Below are 23,705 nucleotides of genomic sequence, written 5' to 3'. Positions count from 1 at the left end.
GATGACGGCGATTTTATGTTCCAATCAATAGCAGAGATCCTGCAGCAGCCCCATTATTCTGTCCTCTGGTCTGCTCAGAAACATTTGTTGTGCACATTAAGACTGGAAAACCATAATTAGCTGTTAAAATAACACATGTCCACTTATTTATGACTTCCAGCTGAAGTTGAACCAACAAACAAGGGAACACTTTCAATTAACCCGCAGAAATGATTCAACAGGAAAGGGCCATCAGTGCTAGTGCTGTTATTCTGGTCAATTAAAAAATAATTAAAGGCATATGGAAACAAAATACACGCTAATCAAGGTTTACTCAGCAGTAGGGTAGAAAGATCCACTGATATCATTGCTACTGTGGTGATGCCACCTTTGCAATAAGATGGCTGGAAGAATTTCATCCCTGCTGGATATTCCACAGTCAACGCTCATGATATTAATAGAAAGTGGAAGAGTTTAGGAACAACAGCAACTCAGCCACTAAGAGGAAGACCATGTAATCACAGAGCGGGTCAACACCCGCTAAGGCTTATGGGTCATAAATGTTGCTCTGCTGATTCCATAGCTGAAGAGTTCTGAACTTCCACTGGCATTAATGTAAACACTAAAACTGCAGCAGGAGCTTCATGAATTGGTTTCCATGGTAACCGCTGCATGCAAGCCTCACATCACCAAGTCCAACACCAAGCATCAGATAGAGTGGAGTAAAGCGGGGTACACACATAAGGATTTTCTAAATCTTAACCCTTTACCTACTGAGCCGGCGCCGGCGCTGTGTTTTATTTGTCCAGAGTATTATTACTGTAACTCTGTCTAAGTTTGTCTGATCAGAAAAATTCCAACGGTGTTGGACAGCTGAGAATTGTGGGCATGCGTGCATATATGGATCAATACAGTACTCACAACCGTATGACGTGGTCATTCATACCAAAACACCACTCATTCCCTCCTCCCTATCCACTCTACAGTGAGCAGCATATAGTGGACTCAACTGCAAACACAAAAATGATTTCGGACACTACTCGGGCCGTGATGATGACGTCACCGCCGTCTCAATTAAAACGTTTAGCAACAGCGGCTCGTAGATTTCGATGACAACGGCTGAGGATTGAAATTAACGGTAGAATTTCACTGAAAAATGAAACTAAATGTGATGTATTTCCCCCCCAAAATAAAAATATTCATAGATAATAAAGCTTGTGTCTTTAGTGGCAGAATAGTCTACACTTTTGTGTGGAATGTAACTTATTTTGCATAAAGATGATAGTCTCATGTCTTGTAATCCTCAGAGTTACTGCATTTTAAATCTTTAACAGTTTCTTACAGATTTGGTTAAAACCAATAAACAAAAAAGTATTAAAGTTTTTATATGTGTTTCTCTGCTCCTCTCATTTGTCCGTCTTGTTTGAGAGCAGAAACTGCTATGCATGATGGGAAATATCGCTGGGCTAGTGACCATCAGTTGTTCAGTCCTTTTCAAAATGCATTGTGGGATAGAATGAGTGCACTATATAGTGAATAACAACACTCACTCAGATTTCGGACACCACTACAAAATGGCGTATTGACTATATAGTGCACTATATAGTGAATAGGGAGTGATTTCGGACACAGGGCATGATTCTGTCCCACCACGATCTAGAGTCTCGTCCTCCGAGCCAGAAATCTCACGTGATCACACGAGATCTAACAAAAACAAATAAGAAACATAGCAACAACAGGAAAACACAACATGGAAGAGGACATACAAGAAGAGGGAATGATGTCCTGAAATCCTGAACTTTGGACATGGACTTTATAGTCTACTGGGTGAGCTGGAGGTGAGTTGTTGTCAAATGAAGCTAATGGCTGGTGTTATTAGCCTAGTGACACAGGAACAGAAGTCCTCTGAACTTTATGATGCTTCAGCAGGTCAGCCATGCTTGTTTTTATTTACGCCTGCTTCCTTGTTCCTCAGTCAGCTCGCTTCTTGATTGGCTACATTCCGTTCCACGTCACAATTCACAGAGTCATGACTTGGGAGTCGTTGAAGATTTTTGGTCATAAATATTTACAGTTGTCGGCCTCGACCGATTTCAGAGCCGATTATTGGGACAAATTCACTCTTAACACACCTCAGACCACAGGATGATCTTACGGGATGATCTTATAAGACATAAGATAGTCGGGCGTTTGCCGTCCATGGTCGAGAAGGAAGAAAACCGGGACAAAAACAGCCCGATTATCTTTATGTGTGTACCCTGCTTAAAGCACACCGACTCTGGACTGTGGAGCTGTGGAAACGTGTTCTGTGGAGTGACCAATCATCTTCTCTGTTTGCAGTCAGGTGGGTGAGTCTGGGTGTGGAGGATGCTGGGAGAACGTTACCTGTCTGACTGGTGGAGGAGGGATAATGGTCTGGGGATGTTTTTTTTTGCCCCTTATCTCCAGTGAAGGCTAATCTTAATGCTTCAGCAGACCAACACATTCTGGACAATGCTTCCAACTTTGTGATAACAGTTTGAGGAGCAGGGCCCCAGTGCACAAAGAAGGATGACACAGACATGGTTTGATGAGTTTGGTAGAGAAGAACTTGACTGGCCCACACAGGGTCCTGACCTCAACCCCATCCAGCACCTTTGGGATGAACTGGAACAGAGATTATGAGCCAGGCCTTCTGGCCTTCTAGTCCAACATTGGTGCTACTAAAGTGCTGAAGCTGGGCGTTTCCACGGGCATCGGGCTGCTGCTGGTGTGGGTTTTTTCATGGAAAATAATGGGGATGATCGTTGCGACGCTCATTGGATGGTGTCAGTGTGTTTTGAGTTTGATTTTACAGTGCCCATCTGCCTGAGCCCCGGACAGCTCTCCCCTTTTCACCACCTTATAGCTGGTATGAAGACGTTTAGTCTTTTTAGGGACTTGGACCTTAATGTTAGCTTGTCCTGCCAAGGAGTTTTTCGGATAATAGAAATATATTGATGCTATTTTACTCTAACCTGACACACCAGATAGATGTTTCACGCATCCATCTGGTAAACCTCTCCAGCTCCAGCCAATGAGGAGGCTAGTACTCACAGCCAATCACGGCTCAGGATGGAGGGAGCATTCCTATTGGCTGCTGTAGTAAGTGCGCTTGCGCCTCAACTCAATGAGAAGTTGATACAACGGCAGAGTTACGGCGGTGTTTAGTCCTGTGTAGACTCTGTTCATGATGAGATGAAGAGTTTCTAACCTGTAATCCGGCCATTTATTTCAGTGGAAAAACGGAGCAAAATCACTCCATGAGAGCTTTGCCACCATCGGTATTCGATTCAGCGGATGTGCACATTCGCTATGAGGTATGTGAGAAGAGGGGCGGAGCTATGGAGAAGAACAGGAAGGGAGGGGTAGTAGAGTTGACTCTACACGGTTCTCATTGAATGTTACATACTCGTGTCACGTCAACGGTGTAGGTACGGGTTGAAGTCACACCATCATTGACCATTTGAAAGTCTGCGTTGAGGGAATGCGTTGCTCTGCAATTTACCGCCATGCCGCCAGGGGGGTGTGGCTGTGTGTGTGTGGTTTCAGAGGGATGCATCCTTGATTATTCTCTCTTCGACTCCATCCATCGTTGCAACACTGGCACTGCTCCACAAAAACTCTAAACATGGCGGTGTTGCAGGAAGAAAGAGCAGAAGAAGCAGCTGCCGAAAATGACGTTTTGAGCGGACCGATCACAGCCCTTGCGGTCCGCGTCGCCGTGACATCGTGTCAGGCTACGGCGCAGAAGTATAAATCAGGCTTAATTGCCCGTAGGTGTGAGTATGAGCGTGCCTGGTTGTCTGTCTCTATACGTCAGCCTTGTGATTGACTGGCGACCAGTCCAGGGTGTATCCTGCTGGGATAGGCTCCAGCCTACCTACGACCCCCAACGGGATAAGCGGTATAGAAAACAGAGGAGGGATGGACCTGTAGGCCCCTTGGATCTCGAGGTCTACCTTTTCCTGCTAGTAAACTTCCTATGCAGTGCCGCCTTTAAGTACTGGCATTGTTACTTTACTGGCATTTTTAAACAGAAGAGCTTTTGCAGACTTATTCTTGAGCCTCTGGGATCGCTGTTCTCAGATTTAACGATGGTCCTGATGATGAAAGAATCCTCTCTGGTCCGGCTATCTCTTCAGTGTTATTGAATGATTTTTTTGAACAGAGGATTCAGAGAGATTTAGATCTTTTGCTGTTCTATAATAAACATTGGACGTGGTCAGAATGAAAATATTTACTTCATCCTCTAAAGTGACTTATGGCATCTCGGGCCACTAAACAGGGTGTCATGAGTGTTATGGCGTCAGGTGCCACGGTCTGTTTAAATACTGCCTGTACACTTGTTTATAGGAAAACCCCCATCTGGCTTCTCACAAGCACAGAGGCAGCAGGATTCTCGAATGGAAAATATAACGGGCTCTGTTTGCTAAGCTTCTCAGCAGTCAGCTGTCAGTGACGGACAGGACGGCGTTTTAAAGAGTGCAGGCTCCACGTCGCTGAGCCCAGCCCTCTCCAACCTGTAAACACCGCGCCGGCTTTTGAAGAAGAATCCAAGAAAACACACAGGCCTGTCTTCATCCTGCGTTTACAGGATTTAGAAGAGATGACAGTGAGACGGAGCGGAGAGGAGGAAAGGTTCAAGTGGGTGAGGAATGAAGGAATGAAGGAAACGTGCACAAACAAACCAGCGAGGATGAGGAGGTAAAATCAGCTTGTAAACAAAACAACAAAGATAAACTGGCTCTCTGATTTATTTTGGGATTTGGAAGGGCATGAAACAAGCGCAGCATTTTCTGTTGCTTTTCCCGTTTTATGGCCGCTGAGGTTTAGTCTAGAGGCCCCTAAAAGCAGCGGGTGACAGTCGACGCATACACAGAGCGCCTCTAACTTATAGCACAGAGAGCGACGCAGAAAGGTCAAAGGTCACATGTTTTAAATAAACAAAGAGAGGCTACAATAACTGTTTGTGCTGCAGATTACGGAAGAGCTGAAACTAAGAAGGCTGGAGAGGAGTAAAGACTTTAGTGACACGTCTTTATCCCGTTTTAACCACTTAGAGCAGGGGTGTCAAACTCAAGGCCCGGGGGCCAAATCCGGCCCTCCAGATATCATGTTTTAATTCTTACAGGCCCACCAGTATGAAGAGCAGATTTCCTCCAGTATAACAACGTAAACTTCACCTTCATGATTAAAAGGATCCTTGTTAAGTCATAAGAAACACAAAGAGTTAAAATAATTTGATAAAAAGTCAGGAATGTGGGAAAATAAATTTGTGTTTTTTATTTCCTGTTGTCAAATTTGCATTTCACAATTATGACCTCAAGTTAAGGTTTTGACTTTTCAGGTCATATTTGACAATTTGGATTTAAAATTTAAATTTTTTAGTCATATTTTGACATTTTAAATTCATGAATTTAATAATAAAAATATCAACCTTTTTGATTTAAAATCTTAAATTTTTATCTCATTTTTGAACCTTTATAACACAGTATTTTTACTGTTATCTTGAAGTTAAAATTTTAGGATTTAGAATTGTATTTTATATTTTGCCTTTCAAACTCATAATTTTGAATTTTATCTCATATTTCACCTTAATTTTTTTCTTACATCTTGTTCTTTTCAACTCTGAAATATAACTTTTTTCCCAACTATTGAGCTTTTTGATTCAAAAATTTGTTATTTTTTTGAATTTCATTTCATATTTTGCTTTTATAACTCATAATATTGAATTTTATCTCATATTTTAACCTTTGCGCCACAGTTTTTTCAAGAAAATATTCAGTTGTGATATAAAAGGCTGTAGCTTGGAAGTGGTTAGAGATAAAGGCATACTGTAAATGAGAAAAATCTTCAGTATGACCCAATGTTTGTGGTGCGAGTAAATTCACTCATCTAATTTGCATATTCTGACATCACCAGGCAGCCTCCACCGCCACTGCTTCTATCGCGTCTGCCCGTACCTCTGCTGTGTTTTTTAAATTCCTGCTACCTCCGTCAATGTTAGTGTTTTGACCACCCCTGCAACCCCCACCATGTCCCCACCCGGCTACCGTAAGAAAAAGCAACGGCTTCGGTATGTGCTGCTGGTGGACTCTCATGGCACACAGAGACAGTGGCTCTGACGCACCACTATTACCGATGACTGAACGTCAACGTCACGGGTGAATATTCCTCTGTTCCTCCCAGCATTGAGTATTCTCGCTACAGTTCGCTCTCTTTCTCTCTTTTACGCTCTGACTACATCCACTTCTACCACTTCCTCATCTCCTCGACCAATGGGGCGTCTTCAAACTCTCTCTCTCTCTCCAAAACTTTGAATAGAAACACGCTCACAAATGCTGCTGGGATTGAAGTTACTCATGTCCACCATCTCCTGGTGTAAAGAGGTAACAATATTAGGCACCATACTTGCTGCTACAGCCTGTTTAATTCAGCAATGTTGCCTGTCGCAATTTTGCGACTTTGGCTCATGATTTTAAATTTCATGTAGTACTTTAACTGTTAAAAATCAGGATTTTAACTTTTGACTTTTTAAACTCAAAATTATTTATCATCAGTGTTATGTTTTTCTCCTATAATTGGTTACTGCTGAAGGGGAGGTTGACAATTTTATGGTTACATATTGACCCTGTTAGGCTCTCAGGTTAGACCCAAATTCAGAATTTGGCACCTGCTGTGATTGAGTTTGACACCCCTGACCTAGAATTTTTTTTCTTACATCTTTTTAAACTCTTAAATATAACTTTTATTCACAATAATTGACCTTTTTGATTCAAAAATTTAAGTTACTGTTTTGAATTTTATCTCATATTTTGCTCTTATAACTCATAATTCAAATTTTATCTTATATTTTAACCCTTTAAAGTCATGATTTTTAATTTCATTTAGTACTTTAACTGTTAAAAAGCATGATTTTAACTTTTGACTTTTTTTAAATCTCAGAATTATTATCATCAATGTTTTGTTTTTCCCCTGTAACTGGTTACCGGTAAGGATGAGGTTGACAGTTTATGGGAAATGTTGACCCTGTTAGACCCTCAGGTTAGACCCAAATTAAGAATTTGGCACCTGCTCTGTTTGAGTCTGACACCCCTGTTCTAAATCAAGAGTATCAGAGGTGAAATATGAGACAAAAATCAAAATTATGAGGTTTAAAGGCAAAATATGAGATACAATTCTTAATCACTAAATTTTAAATACAAGATAACAGTAAAAATATTGAGTTATAAAGGTCCAAAGATGAGATAAATATTTAAGATTTTAAATCAAAAAGGTTGATATTTGGGATTAAAATTCAAATTCATGAATTTAAATTGGCAAACTATGACCTTAAAAGTCAAAACCATAACTTAAAGTCATAATTGTGAGATGCATATTAGACAACAGGAAATAAAAAACACAAATTTATTTTCCTACATTCCTGACTTTTTTCAGATTATTTTAACTCTTTGTATTTCTTAAGACTTAACAAGGATCCTATTAATCATCAAGGTTAAGTTTACATTGTTATACTGGAGGAGATCTGCTCTTCATACTGGAGGGTACTGGTGGGCCAGTTATAATAAAATATGATAGGATATGGTGGGCTGGGTGCAACTGTACCACGGCCGGATTTGGCCCCCGGGCCTTGAGTTTGACACCCCTGCTATAATCAGTCACACAGCAGAGCCGTTGTTGATCTCTGTGTGGTTACTGAACAGCAGAATTTCCCGGGTATTGTGGCTCCGTCACATTTCAAACTTGTGCCTCTCTCAGGAAGAGCTGCAGTTGTGTTTAATGCAGCTGTGCTTCTGCTGCTCTCCTCTTTAAATTGTTTAGATTGACTTCTTTATCCACATCTGTCACACCAGGAATCAAGCCACGGCGTTTCACAGCGAAAACAGAAGAAAACGTTGAGCACACACACTTACACACACATATTTAGCAGATATTAACCATGGCGTGGCGTGCAGCAGCAGCAGGAGCGTGCATCGCGTCCTGTCTGCTTGCACATGCCAAGAGAGATTAAGATATTCCAGAGAAGAAGATCCGTTAATATTCTACGGTTCACCAGATGTGTTAAGAAAAACACGCTTTCTATAAATCCATCATCATCATCATCTTCAGTCCCGCCCCGCCCTCGCTAAGAGCTTCAAAGGCGTCGGCACGTGGTGGAGGTGGAAATGTTCCTTCAACATTAAGACGTCTGAGCAGACTCTCCTCCAACCCCGGAGCTCTGCAGATGTCAGAGCACCCGCTGAGCTGCAGAGGGGGTCAAAGGTCAAAACACGTCAAATATCACACACTGAGACACAAAATCAGACAGAGCCACGCCGTCTGTGTTTGCTCTGGTTATGATTTCTGCTGCTCACACTGTTACTGGTATCACACGGTTTACTAACAAACTATGAGATGCTTTAAACACTTCAAAAAGAGAAATATGATCAGAATTCATCACAATCTCTCTAATGGACTAAACAATAGAAAATCAGAGGAGGAGAAACAACCATGACCTCAAGTAACCCCAACTCCAACACATCCAACTGAGAGGAACACGACGAGCTGACTTTAAGAGCGTCTGCAGGAAATGAAGACACGATAGAATAATGATTCAGTGTCCAAACCACGATAAAATTCAAGGTAACAGAGTTAGAACCTGAACGTTCTCCCTAATAAAGTTCATTATGGTGGTCTGCTGCCTGGACTTAGAGGAATGACAGTGAATCATGATTAGTCATTTAAAAAATGTATGACCTTTCTCTCATTACAACAGACCAACAACAGCAGTAAGGCTCAATGATGTTACATCTACAGACATTTAACTGACGTCAATGACTCCTGCCCACAAATTCCACACACTCTACGGTCATATCCCAGGTTTCTGATATGCCACCTTGAAGACGATTTAAAAAGATGCCAAGCTGGTCTGAAGACCAAAGGCTGAGGACAGAGGACTGAGAGGAGTGGAGAAACATGAGGGCAGGCTTCCTGGAACACTTTTTACTCACAGACACGCCCCTTAGTCGGATATCACTCTCTGATTGGACGCTGCTACCAGTGGACATCAATGAAACTTGGTTTTATCGATACTAAAGTACGGATTTATCAATATTAAAGTATGGATTTATGGATACTAAAGTACGGATTTATCAATATTAAAGTATGGATTTATGGATACTAAAGTACGGATTTATCAATATTAAAGTATGGATTTATGGATACTAAAGTACGGATTTATCAATATTAAAGTATGGATTTATGGATACTAAAGTACGGATTTATCAATATTAAAGTACGGATTTATGGATACTAAAGTACGGATTTATCAATATTAAAGTATGGATTTATGGATACTAAAGTACGGATTTATCAATATTAAAGTACGGATTTATGGATACTAAAGTACGGATTTATCAATATTAAAGTATGGATTTATGGATACTAAAGTACGGATTTATCAATATTAAAGTACGGATTTATGGATACTAAAGCATGGATTTATCAATATTAAAGTACGGATTTATGGATACTAAAGTACGGATTTATCAATATTAAAGTACGGATTTATGGATACTAAAGTACGGATTTATCAATATTAAAGTATGGATTTATGGATACTAAAGTACGGATTTATCAATATTAAAGTATGGATTTATCCATACTAAAGTACGGATTTATCAATATTAAAGTACAGATTTATCCATACTAAAGTATGGATTTATCAATATTAAAGTACGGATTTATGGATACTAAAGTACAGATTTATCCATACTAAAGTATGGATTTATCAATATTAAAGTACAGATTTATCAATACTAAAGTACAGATTTATGGATACTAAAGTATGGATTTATCAATATTAAAGTACAGATTTATGGATACTAAAGTATGGATTTATCAATATTAAAGTACGGATTTATGGATACTAAAGTATGGATTTATCAATATTAAAGTACAGATTTATGGATACTAAAGTATGGATTTATCAATATTAAAGTACGGATTTATGGATACTAAAGTATGGATTTATCAATATTAAAGTACAGATTTATGGATACTAAAGTATGGATTTATCAATATTAAAGTACGGATTTATGGATACTAAAGTATGGATTTATCAATATTAAAGTACAGATTTATGGATACTAAAGTATGGATTTATCAATATTAAAGTACAGATTTATGGATACTAAAGTACAGATTTATCCATATTAAAGTATGGCTTTATCCATACTAAAGTACAGATTTATCCATATTAAAGTACGGATTTATGGATACTAAAGTATGGATTTATCAATATTAAAGTATGGATTTATGGATACTAAAGTATGGATTTATCAATATTAAAGTACAGATTTATGGATACTAAAGTATGGATTTATCAATATTAAAGTACAGATTTATGGATACTAAAGTATGGATTTATCAATATTAAAGTACGGATTTATGGATACTAAAGTATGGATTTATCAATATTAAAGTACAGATTTATGGATACTAAAGTATGGATTTATCAATATTAAAGTATGGATTTATGGATACTAAAGTATGGATTTATCAATATTAAAGTACAGATTTATGGATACTAAAGTATGGATTTATCAATATTAAAGTACAGATTTATGGATACTAAAGTATGGATTTATCAATATTAAAGTATGGATTTATGGATACTAAAGTATGGATTTATCAATATTAAAGTACGGATTTATGGATACTAAAGTATGGATTTATCAATATTAAAGTATGGATTTATGGATACTAAAGTATGGATTTATCAATATTAAAGTACGGATTTATGGATACTAAAGTATGGATTTATCAATATTAAAGTACGGATTTATGGATACTAAAGTATGGATTTATCAATATTAAAGTACGGATTTATGGATACTAAAGTATGGATTTATCAATATTAAAGTACAGATTTATCAATACTAAAGTACAGATTTATCAATACTAAAGTACAGATTTATGGATACTAAAGTATGGATTTATGGATACTAAAGTACAGATTTATGGATACTAAAGTATGGATTTATGGATACTAAAGTACAGATTTATGGATACTAAAGTACGGATTTATCAATACTAAAGTACAGATTTATGGATACTAAAGTATGGATTTATGGATACTAAAGTACAGATTTATGGATACTAAAGTATGGATTTATGGATACTAAAGTACAGATTTATGGATACTAAAGTACGGATTTATCAATACTAAAGTACAGATTTATGGATACTAAAGTATGGATTTATCAATATTAAAGTACAGATTTATGGATACTAAAGTATGGATTTATCAATATTAAAGTACGGATTTATGGATACTAAAGTATGGATTTATCAATATTAAAGTACGGATTTATGGATACTAAAGTACGGATTTATCAATATTAAAGTACAGATTTATCAATACTAAAGTACAGATTTATCAATACTAAAGTACAGATTTATGGATACTAAAGTATGGATTTATGGATACTAAAGTACAGATTTATGGATACTAAAGTATGGATTTATGGATACTAAAGTACAGATTTATGGATACTAAAGTACGGATTTATCAATACTAAAGTACAGATTTATGGATACTAAAGTATGGATTTATGGATACTAAAGTACAGATTTATGGATACTAAAGTATGGATTTATGGATACTAAAGTACAGATTTATGGATACTAAAGTACGGATTTATCAATACTAAAGTACAGATTTATGGATACTAAAGTATGGATTTATGGATACTAAAGTACAGATTTATGGATACTAAAGTACGGATTTATGGATACTAAAGTACGGATTTATGGATACTAAAGTATGGATTTATGGATACTAAAGTACAGATATATGGATACTAAAGTACAGATTTATGGATACTAAAGTACAGATTTATGGATACTAAAGTACAGATTACTAAAGTACAGATTTATGGATACTAAAGTACAGATTTATGGATACTAAAGTACAGATTTATGGATACTAAAGTATGGATTTATCAATACTAAAGTACGGATTTATCAATACTAAAGTACAGATTTATGGATACTAAAGTATGGATTTATCAATACTAAAGTACGGATTTATCAATACTAAAGTACAGATTTATGGATACTAAAGTATGGATTTATCAATACTAAAGTACGGATTTATCAATACTAAAGTACAGATTTATGGATACTAAAGTATGGATTTATCAATACTAAAGTACGGATTTATGGATACTAAAGTATGGATTTATCAATATTAAAGTACAGATTTATGGATACTAAAGTATGGATTTATCAATATTAAAGTACAGATTTATGGATACTAAAGTATGGATTTATCAATACTAAAGTACAGATTTATGGATACTAAAGTATGGATTTATCAATACTAAAGTACGGATTTATCAATACTAAAGTACAGATTTATGGATACTAAAGTATGGATTTATCAATACTAAAGTACAGATTTATGGATACTAAAGTATGGATTTATCAATACTAAAGTACGGATTTATCAATACTAAAGTACAGATTTATGGATACTAAAGTATGGATTTATCAATACTAAAGTACGGATTTATCAATACTAAAGTACAGATTTATGGATACTAAAGTATGGATTTATCAATATTAAAGTACAGATTTATGGATACTAAAGTATGGATTTATCAATACTAAAGTACGGATTTATCAATACTAAAGTACAGATTTATGGATACTAAAGTATGGATTTATCAATACTAAAGTACGGATTTATCAATACTAAAGTACAGATTTATGGATACTAAAGTATGGATTTATCAATACTAAAGTACGGATTTATCAATACTAAAGTACAGATTTATGGATACTAAAGTATGGATTTATCAATACTAAAGTACGGATTTATCAATACTAAAGTACAGATTTATGGATACTAAAGTACAGATTTATGGATACTAAAGTATGGATTTATGGATACTAAAGTACGGATTTATCAATACTAAAGTACAGATTTATCAATACTAAAGTACAGATTTATCAATACTAAAGTACAGATTTATCAATACTAAAGTACAGATTTATCAATACTAAAGTACAGATTTATCAATACTTACAAAGTACTCTTTTGTATCGGTTACTTTTACAAAGTATCGATACCAAATGATTTCTTTAAAATATATCTTTCCACCACTTCTCCCCGAGTGCTTCCCTCCTGTTTCCTTTACTGCTTGTCCGAGTCATGTGACTTTGAAGACCAATTAGACATGTCTACCCCACAGTACCATGTGACTCTGGGGACCAATCATACACAGGTAACAAATCTCTGCAGCTCCACTCGCACATACTGCATATGAACTCAGTCATCCTTCTCACTCAGTGTGGCTCCAGATCCATTAAGAAAATATAACATAAAGTACTCTGAGGCCAGCTTATAGAAACAGAAAAAGATAAATATTTATATGATGACTTGTATTTTTTTAAATATTCAAATTTTCTTTATTTGGCATTTTTTAAGGTTGAAGATATTTTGATTTTGGTTTTAATTTTTGCTGTATTATTTATTTTCATCTTTTTCAAACATTTTAATTCAATTAAAGTTTTTACATTGGAATAAATTTAGATTTAAATCATTAAAATTCATGGAAGTAAATATATTTCTGAATGACCTGGATACATCATTCTATTTCTTTTAAGAAATAACTGATGATAATCTTATAATTGATGATAAACAGAGGTAACGCACTCTAAAAAGAATATAGACATCTGAAGTTTTAAAAGAGTCGATAACTGATGGAGCGGGGCTTAAAACTGTTTGAAATAAGTATTTACAGTGAAATATTGAGGATAAGTCTTATAAAATAAACATTAAAGAGTGAATCAGTATGGATTGATTTGTTTTCTGATTCACCATCAAACAAAAAAATGTTAAAGCTCATAAAATCAAACAATCTGATCTAAATCTTTCCTTTAGTAGTCAGTTATTTCTGTTTATTAGATTATTAAGAGAATTAAAGTCAGACAGAGCAGTTTCTATCTGTTGTTAGCCTTCACATTAAATAATTAAGATAGTAAATCATTTTATAATAAAGCATTTGCTGGTAGAAAAGTCTGCATGTTTTTTGATAGACTGCTGGTTTCTTTTACCCTCGCAAAGCAGATGGATACGCCCATTTCCTTGTTTTTCATCGGCAAATCCATCTTGTTAAGTTCCCATCTGAACAGTTTGGGCCCAGTTAGAAAGTGACAGGACCAATCAGCGACGAGGGGCAGTACTTTCAGGCTCTGCAGAGTCATGACGTAAACAAGCAGCAGCAAGAGCTGGTACAATTATAGCAGAAGAGATTAGCGTGGATGCTGCTAAAGCGCCAGTTTTATCAGAACTTGACGACATTTCTTCTTGAAAAGAAGAACAAAGAACAGCAGTGAGTTGTTTTCTTTTCAAAAACGACAAAAGTCGAGTACTGACATGTTTATAGTTACCATGTTTCGCGTTATTCCTTTGCATGCGCAGCTCGATGGCTGCTATGTCACGTGTGACAGACAGAACGTTCATCCAATCACACTCTGAGTTTTTTTTTCAAAGCCTCTGCCTTTTCTCAAACATTTCCTATTGAAGCTTTCCCAGATGGATGTGTGAAACAGATCCACCTGGCGTGTCAGATTATGTGTTTGTGATCTCACACTGAGACCAAACAAACCAAACGGGTCATGATGGAGCTGCCAACAGACCACAGCACCTCCGTTCATGTCGATGGAAAGATCCGGGTCATTCTGCAAAAACATGCAATTCTGGGGAGGCAGTGTGATGAAGGTACTTGGGACGATAACCATTTTATGAAAAACGAAGACAAAATCTCCACCTATTCATTTTCCAAGTGTCCAAGCCACAAACAGGAGCACATGAGATGAACATTCAGGTCACACCTGTGACCCACAGCGACGCCTAACAGTGCTGCCCATGACTTACACGATTAGGTGACCTACCAAACAAACACTTAAACCTGATACCCTGGTTCATACACAAAGGGTCTGAGGACCAGTCAGGATATAGTGCAAGGTTAAGTCCATTATACCATGACATCGCTGAGATCACATGATCAGCACCATGGACTACACATCATTCAGCTGTGACAAGTTCCAGACTCACTGAAGCATCCCCACATCATGATCCTCCCACCGCCATGTTTCACTGTGGGGACGGTGTTCTTTGGGTGACATGCCTCTACTTTCTTTCTCCAAACATCACCAACGTCTCTGTGACCAAAGAGATCTAGTTTAGTCTCATCTGACCCAAGGACACGCTTCCAGGATCAGAACCTTGCTCCAGGTTGTCCTTAGCAGACTTCAGTCTGGCTTGAAGTTGTCTTTTTTGCAGAAGTGGACTTGTTCATGGACCATTCCTGTCCAAAACACTAGAGTCCTGTCAGTTTCTCTGGGGTCTTTAGACACATCTCTCACTACTTTTCTTTCAAGGGTCTCTGAAATCCTTCTCTTCCTACCTCTGCCAGGCTTGTTCTGGACTGTGTGGCTCTCATTGAGTTTCTTGATTATTCTTCACACTCCAGTTCTTGACACTTGGAAACGCTGTGATGAGTTTGTAGTTCCTCCTCCTGCTTTGTGAGCAGCGATTCGTTTTCTCAAGTTTGATTTCTTTGAGATTTGCCATGATGCTTTCTCCTAACCTGACACGCTAGATGGATGTGTTTCACACATCCATCTGGTAAACCTTCAATAGACAGCGTTTGGGAAAGGGCAGAGCCTTTGAAAAAAAAAAGACTCAGAGGGAGATTGGATGAACGTTCTGTCACATCTTCACAGGCCAATCAGAGCAACAAAACACGTGACATCATCTACCAAGGAGCAAACTCCATAAAGAACTGCACAACACTAACCATGGCGACTGTAGACATGTCAGTACTCGACTTTTGTCGTTTTTGAAAAGAAAACAACTCACTGCTGTTCTTTGTTCTTCTTTTTATGAAGAAATGTCATTAAGTTGTGATAAAACTGGCGCTTCAGCAGCATCCAGGCTAATCTCTTCCTCCATAAATGCACCGGCCTCTTGTTGCTGCTCGCTTACGTCACGACTCTGCCGCGTCTGACAGCTCAAACCCTTACTGAAGTTTTTAGTCTGTGTGTAAATGTGAGGCTCAGTTTTTTTTTTGTGAATTTATTATTTTTTTTCTGAGTGCAAAGTTAGATAATGTTAGCATCCAGAATAAAACTAGGACGTTTGGAAAAGCTTTGTTAAAAATTCCTTCTCTGTTTAAAGGGGCTCTATGCAAGATTTAGAAAAATAGTGTAGCAACACCACCGGCCATTAGGTGAACTACAACAACATTGTGTTGCTCGTCCACAACGGCGCGCTCCTTGCTCATGAACGAGCCTCTGGTTTATCAGCTGATACACACGCAGACCAAGGTGATGTACCGGCATCATGTATACAGAGGAGGTAAGTGAAGTAACACTTTAAAGTTCCACCAACTAAAAATGAAAATGAATAAAGTATATTTGAACCTCTAGTGCGGACATGGCACAAAATTAATTATTGAGGCGATTATAAAAGGACAATATTTTCACCACCATTTCTATGAATGAACAACTTCACTACTTAGTGCAGCATTGACCAATTTTATTGTCTTTTTACGTGTGTAATGTGTAAAGTGTATTGAATGGGACGCGTTTTAGAGCAGAAGCAACAGGCTAACGTTGCTTAGCTCTGATAATGGAGCCTCGACCGCAGATATCAGATAGATGACATTATGTGTTGAAGATATTTTACAAAGTATCAAAAAATAAACTCAGTAAGTTGAGTCCAGTGCCAGGAGGCAAGAAAAGGATGCAATATTATCCGGGAAACACTAAATGAGCAACGTGACATTCTCGTTGTTTGGATAGCGTCATCATAAGCAAGCTAACGTGATGTAGCATATGGTTTATACAACATAAACACTACATTGTGTTTCATGGTCCAGAGTGATGCCTTACCTTTTCTACAGAAAGACGGCCGTCTCTGGATCGGTATTTATCCTGAGTGCCGAGCGTAGCTCCCTCTATTTCTCAAATGCTCCACTGATATTTATCCTGGATTTCCTCCTGCGTCGGTCACACTCTCTTTTAGCGTGACCGGCTTCAGCAGATAAAACCGTCTTAGTTTTTTATGTTTTCGTGGAGTTTGCGTGGGTGTTTGGGCTGAGCTAGCCGGTCGTTTACTCGCAGAAGCAGCCTTCTCCATTCAACACGCCGTTGTCAGGTATAAACAGAGCAAGGGGATACACGCATTACGTAGTACCAGACGTCACTTCTGTTGAGAGTTCGTGGAAAAATTGGGCCCTAATTCTTCACAGAGAAATGACTCCACAGGCTTATACAGGCAAACAAGGACGACATAAAGAGCCTCATTCTTCACATCGGGAAAAAGTGGCACCATTATAGACTCAAAAGTGGGAAGTTTTAAAGCAAAAATCTTACATAGAGCCCCTTTAAGCATTTTTTCTAAAAATGACACTTTCAAAGGGGGTTTAATAATTTTGTCCTCACCTGTGTAGTTAATCTCAGACCGTTGTGTGTTAGTCACTAATGGTTTAGAGATCTGCTTTGTTGCATATGTGAGCCAAGCATCTGTATTTTATTTATATTTTGCTTTTGTAAAATCCTGACAGGAGCAGGTTACCATCACTACTCCATATGTTTGGTCTAACTGAGCTTCAGAAATCACTTTATCTGTTCTTAAAGTCTCCTGATTTACTCTGGAAGGATTGGAGTTTTCCTGCTGAAAGGCAGCATCCGTCGGTCCGCCTGCTATCACTATCACCATCCTGCACCGGCACGCTCCTGCATCTCCTCTGCTCTGCAGCTGAACAGGCTCCCTGTTGGCATCTTGAATAATGGCCTGTGTGTTTAACTCTCTCCACACAAAGCAGCCGTGTAATCTAAATACATAGGCTAATATAAATACAAAGGAGCCGTGGCCAGCCCGCTGAGCTGCAGTGTTCACGGTGACATTTGGGCTTTGCCTCCTGCTCCGTCTCTGCTCGGGCAGGCTGGCACTCGGTGTGTTTAAAAAGCTCCAGGAAAGTTTACAGAGAGTGTACTTCTGCTGGGCTTTGTGTGACAAGCTTTAACGCACCATACCCATCAGCTGCAAAACAAGCACAGACCTCCCTGGAATCCACTCTGCCACTTTCCATTCAGGCATTTCCACACATTCCCCGGCTTCCTCCAGGGTCCCAGCTCAAAAAGATCCGTGTTGACCATTAATACGGCTTTGTTTGTCAGGCCGCGAGCTGACAGGCTACTGTGTGTTTACCTCGTCATCGTCCTGTCGTGTGTCAGCGTGGAGGATCAACTAGATCAGATATGGAAAAAGACGTCGTTTCTAACAGAAGAAGCGAGCCTTAGTTTAGAACCAACGTCTCCAAATACCTCGACGACCGTTCACAAAATCTGAGCAGACCGCACAAAGAAAATCGCCCAGAAAATGAACAGAAAAGACAGTTTTTCAACCCATTTTTGTCCATATTTGTCTGACCTCAAGGAGAATGTGTTTTAAATTTCAGAATAATGCTGTCAAAGCTGCAGATGCTTCTCAGGTGAAAGTCCATGAAGGGATTGTGAAGATTTGAGCAGAATGTCAAGGTAACATAAGATCTATTTTAACCAGTAGTTACTGTAATTTCATGTTTGGCTAGGAATGAGTTAAATGCCATTTTAAGGAAATAGTTAGGCTACAAATGACATTTAACCAATTCTAACTTCTCCCCAAAGACAGTTTCCAACTCCTTCTGGACTCCCTAGGCATTCCCAGACCAGACAGGATATAGACAAAAGTATTTAGCCGAGAGACCATTCCACCAAGAGGGACTGTAATGACATTGTATTCAAATCCTTGTACTTTAATCTGGAGTTGGCCCCTGTTTAGCAGCTCTAACAGCCTCCACTCTTCTCTGAAGGGAGTGTTTCTGTGGGAATTTTTGCCCATTCACTCTCAAGAGGTCAGGCACTGATGTTGGACCAGAAGGCCTGGATCATAATCTCTGTTCCTGTTCATCCCAAAGCTGCTGGATGGGGTTAAGGTCAGTGTGAACTCATCCCTTAAGTCCTCCTCTGTGCTATGGGGCACAGTTACACAATTTAAATTGCCAAAAGTATTGACTCACCCATCCAAATAATGTAAATCAGGTGTTCCAGTCACTTCCATGTCCACAGGTGAATAAAATCATCACCTAGGCATGCAGACTGTTACAAACATTAGTGAAAGAATGGGTCGCTCTCAGGAGCTCAGTGAATTCCAGCGTGGTACTGTGATAGGATGCCACCTGTGCAACAAGTCCAGTGCTGAAATTTCCTGGCTCCTAAATATTCCACAGTCAACTGTCAGTGGTATTAGAACAAAGTGGAAGCCATTGGGAACCACAGCAACTCCGCCACCAAGTGGTAGGCCACGTAAAATGACGGAGCGGGGTCAGAGGATGCTGAGGTCATAGTGCGCAGAGGTGGCCAACTTTCTGCAGAGTCAATGGCTACCAAGAGATTTTGGACAATTCCATGCTCCCAACTTTGCGGGACCAGTTTGGGGATGGCCCCTCCCCCTAACGTTCTCCCACCATCCTCCAAACCCAGACTCGCCCATCAGGCTGTAAACAGAGAAGATGATTGGTCACTCCACAGAACACGAGAGTTGGTGTGCTTTACTCCATCTGATGCTTGGTGTTGGACTTGGTGATTTGAGGCTTGCGTGCAGCTGTTACCATGGAAACCCATTCATGAAGCTCCTGCTGCAGTTTTAGTGTTTACATAGAGGAAGTTCAGAGCTGTGGAATCAGCAGAGACCCATGAGCCTTAGCAGTCGTTGACCCTGCTCTGTGATCTAAGGTGGTCTGAGTTGCTGTTGTTCCTAAACTCCTCTACTTTCTAATAAAATCACTGACAGTTGACTGTGGAATATCCAACAGAGATGAGATTTAGTGCAAAGGTGGCATCCATCCCAGTACCACACTTGAAGTCTCTGAGCTCTTTAGAACGACCCATTTAGGATCACAAATGTTTGTAAATGGAGACGACATGGATAGGTCCATCTTTAGGTCTCCACCCTGGCAGATGTTTCCAGAAAACCTCCAAAGGGAGGCCTTCTGGAGGAATCCTTCAGATGCCTGAACCCGCTCCACTGGTTCTTTTCTATGAAGGAGCAGCAGCTCCACTCTTAGTTCCCTCCTCACCCCATCTCTAAATATTCCTCGGTTGTTTCTGTCACAAATCTGTAACCACTGCCTCCAGGAGGTATAGCACAGCTGGACAGTCAGGTAGTGTTGGGTCAGGAAGAACTGCAGGAGAGGTCAACTTTGTACCTCAAATATGGTATTCACTTTATCCTTGAGTACAGAAAATCCACCAAAATATTCTTGAGATGCACAAAAGTGGCCCGGACAATCACTCGTATGTTCGCACGGACAAATCAAAGCCACCATGCTTCCAGTCTCAGCATGCAGGAAGGCAGGAAGCATTTGTCAGATTCCCTACATTTATAGCAGCGTTACTCAACCCTGTTCAACCAAAGAGCCAAACAGGTAAAAAATAACTTTATAAGAGCCACAATCTAAGCAGTGAAAAGTGGCAAAAATAAGTTAAAGTGGCCTTAAAAGTGTGTTCAAGGGGGCAAAATGGTCAAAAGGCAGCCAAAAAGGGTGAAAAGGGGCAAAATCTGCATAAAATGCCAAATACTGGGTGAAAGTGACAAAAATGAGGGAGAAGGGTGGCAAAAAATGGCAGAAAGTGGCAAAATTTGGGTGAGAAGTGGAAAAAATGAGTTACAAGTGGCAAAAATGGTCAAAAAGTGGTAAAAACATGACAAGAAAATGAGTGAAAAGTGACTAAAATGGGCAAAAAGCAGCAAAGAGTGGCAAAAAATTGGGGGGAAAAAAGTGGCATTTAATGGCAAAAGGCAACTTAAGTGAATGAAAAATGGCAAAAAAGGGAAAAAATACAAATAGTAAAAAGCAGTATAGTCAAAAACTGGAGAAAGAGGGGATAGTAGTGGCAAAAAGAAGGGGCAAAAGTTGGTTTAAAGCAGTAAAAATGGATTAAAAATGGCAAAAAAAAAAAAAAAAAAAAAAATGCAAATCAGGGTAATGGAAATAAACAGACAGAAAAATAAAGGTTGACTGACCCTAACCCTTGCAATGGATAATTTCTGAGGTCAAAGGTTCCCTTTTTTAAGGTTTTCTGGGGGAATAATATTTCAAATTAAGACATAAAAGAGCCACAAATCATCACAAAAGAGCCACATCTGACTACCACTGCTTTACAGGATAAATGATTTTGACTTTTGCTTCCAATCCAAACGTAAACAGGCCAACATTTACAGGTTGCAGTCGGCCATGCTGTTCTCCTGTAATGCTACAGACTTACCCGGATGCTGTTTAGGGGTTTTTGCATTTTTCCTCCTACATATTGGGACCAATAAGTGCCTGTTAGTTCTGTTTCAGCGCTGGTATCAGTGGAATCCTCGCGACATCTGTTTTGCTTTTTAAAAGTGTATTCAGCAGTGTTATTGGGATATAACTCAGCATCCACCTTTGAAGCTTCAGTATTTGTTTCTTTCAGCTAATATTTTAACAAAGTGCACATCCAGACAAAACATCCGGACACCATATTAATCATCCGTACAACCCCTGGAATGAAAATAAAAGATCTCCAGTTGTTGCTGACTTCATTTGAAGTGAATGTGACGGATGTTTTGTTTGTGTTTGGAAGCTCCACAAACACTCAGAGAGCAGAATGAGCATCCATGCTCATCATCCATCTGATGTTCTCAGATACTTCTAATAATAACACGCCTCCATGATGTCTCTGCTAGGAAGCCACAGCTCTGAACATCCATGTTTACATTACAGCAGGTGATTGGAAATAAAGACAGGAGAATTCTGGGTAAAGGCTATTCCAGGGTGCTGGAGAGGAGGCTCCGGCTGATTGTTGAACCTCAGATTCAGGAGGAACAATGCAGGTTCTGACTTCTTGAGGGAGCATGGGAGTTTGCTCATCCAGTCTACACGTGTTTTGTGGACTTGGAAAAGGCTTATGATTGTGTCCCGGGGGGTCATGTGGGGGGTACTACGGGAATATGGGGTCCTGGGGCCACTACGGCGAGCCATCAGGTCCCTGTATGACCACAGTGGGAGTTGTGTCAGCATCCTCAGCACAAAGTCAGACACGCTCCTGGTGCGTGTTGGCCAGGACCGCCCCTTGTCCCCACCTTCTCTGTTTTTATGTCATTCTCAAAAACTCAGCATCAACATTTATCCAAAACTTTACAGATGTCACCAATTTCTCAATTTTTCAGAAGCAGGTGACTCCTGACCCTCTCACTTAACACCTGAATGACTTTTACACTCAGATCCTCCTGGAAAAGATGACCTCTGACCTTTATTTGACCTTCAGATGCTTCCCAGTCCAACCTGAGGATGGAGAAATACTGAAGGATCAGATAGATCGGAGAGGGATCGTTCAGCGTCATCTCCATGTGGAGGATAAAATGTGTTGAGACGGAGGAAGACCTGATGGTCAGGTAGGTCTCTCTGAGGACGCTCAAGCAACTGGATCACAGCGACCTGGCGAATCTGACTGAGGTGTTTCAGCATAAATGTTTGAGCTCTGAGACCACACCATCCTTCTCAAAGAGCCGGTCCGCTACCCCAGAAGCATCTCAGAGAAGCTATAAGAGTCTAACCTGGCAGAAATGTCTGTCATCAACACCGACTCATCAAACTGTGTGACCTCTGCTCTGTCAGGATTCTCACCGCTCTGACTACTGTTACCATCTTCAAACATCCTAATAATTATCATCGCACACAGACGTGCACATGGAAACAGACATTTCTCAGATACTTCTATCAGCTAATCTATGTAGGTCTATGTAAACCCTCCTGTTTGTCCTCAGATTTACAGGATTAAAGGAGAGGTGACGTATTAGAGGAGCTGCTCAGAATTTACCCTAGACCAGTGATACTCAACGCGTGACTCTGGAGCCACATGGGGCTCATCTGTGATGATTTGTGGCTCTTTTATGTCAAAATTTGAAACATAATTCCCCCTTAAAAACCTTAAAAGCTAAATTTGACCTCAGAAATTATCCATTGCAGGTCAGATTAATCAAATTGTTTCCCACACTTACACAGTTAGTGTCAAACTTAACTGTCAACCTCTATTTTTGTCTGTATATTTTCATCGCCCTTATTCGCAACTTTTTGCTACTTTAATTCCATTTTTAATGCTTTTAGCTCATTTTTGACACTTTAATCCTGCTGTTTGCAATTTTTTTCCCCCTTTCTTCGCCTTTTATGCTACTTTTCACCCATTTAAGCTGCCTTTTGCCGTTAAAATGATTTTGCCATTCTTTCATGCTTTGTTGCCCATTTTCCCACTGTTTTGCCTTATTAGACACTTTTCACTCATTATTCTCCACATTTTTAAAACTTTTCTCCCAGTGTTTGCCACTTTAAGCCCATTTTTGCCACTTTTCTCCCAGTGTTTGCCACTTTAAGCCCATGTTTGTCACTTGTTTTTGTCACTTTCCTACCCTTTTTGAACATTTTTACCACCTTTATCTTATTTTAATTGCCACTTCACCACTTAGATTGTGACTCTTGCAAATGTATTTTTCAACAGTTTGGCTCATTGGCTGAGCAGGGTTGAGTAACGCTGTCTTAGACGATGGAAAGAAGAGAGAAATCCTGAAATCCCAGACGTAA

At 39.1% G+C, this 23,705-nt stretch overlaps 1 protein-coding gene across 12 annotated transcripts in view; it reads right to left on the bottom strand.

Annotated features, from left to right (window-relative positions):
- The window catches only part of myocd (myocardin), a 246,061-nt gene that overhangs the window by 136,140 nt on the left and 86,216 nt on the right, over positions 1–23,705 (bottom strand). Inside the window, exon 1 of one of the 12 annotated variants that reach the window (XM_041815353.1) lies at positions 13,074–13,148. The exons of the other annotated variants lie outside the window; for them this stretch is intronic. The gene's annotated coding sequence lies outside the window, so the exon portion shown is untranslated. Of the gene's footprint in view, positions 1–13,073; positions 13,149–23,705 lie in introns of those variants that run through there. 12 annotated transcript variants of the gene reach the window in all.

This window comes from Cheilinus undulatus, linkage group 20, assembly GCF_018320785.1.
Source record: "Cheilinus undulatus linkage group 20, ASM1832078v1, whole genome shotgun sequence".
NCBI lineage: Eukaryota > Metazoa > Chordata > Actinopteri > Labriformes > Labridae > Cheilinus > Cheilinus undulatus.
Note: the sequence above shows the minus strand (reverse complement) of the source record. Positions and strands in the feature narration are given on the sequence as shown.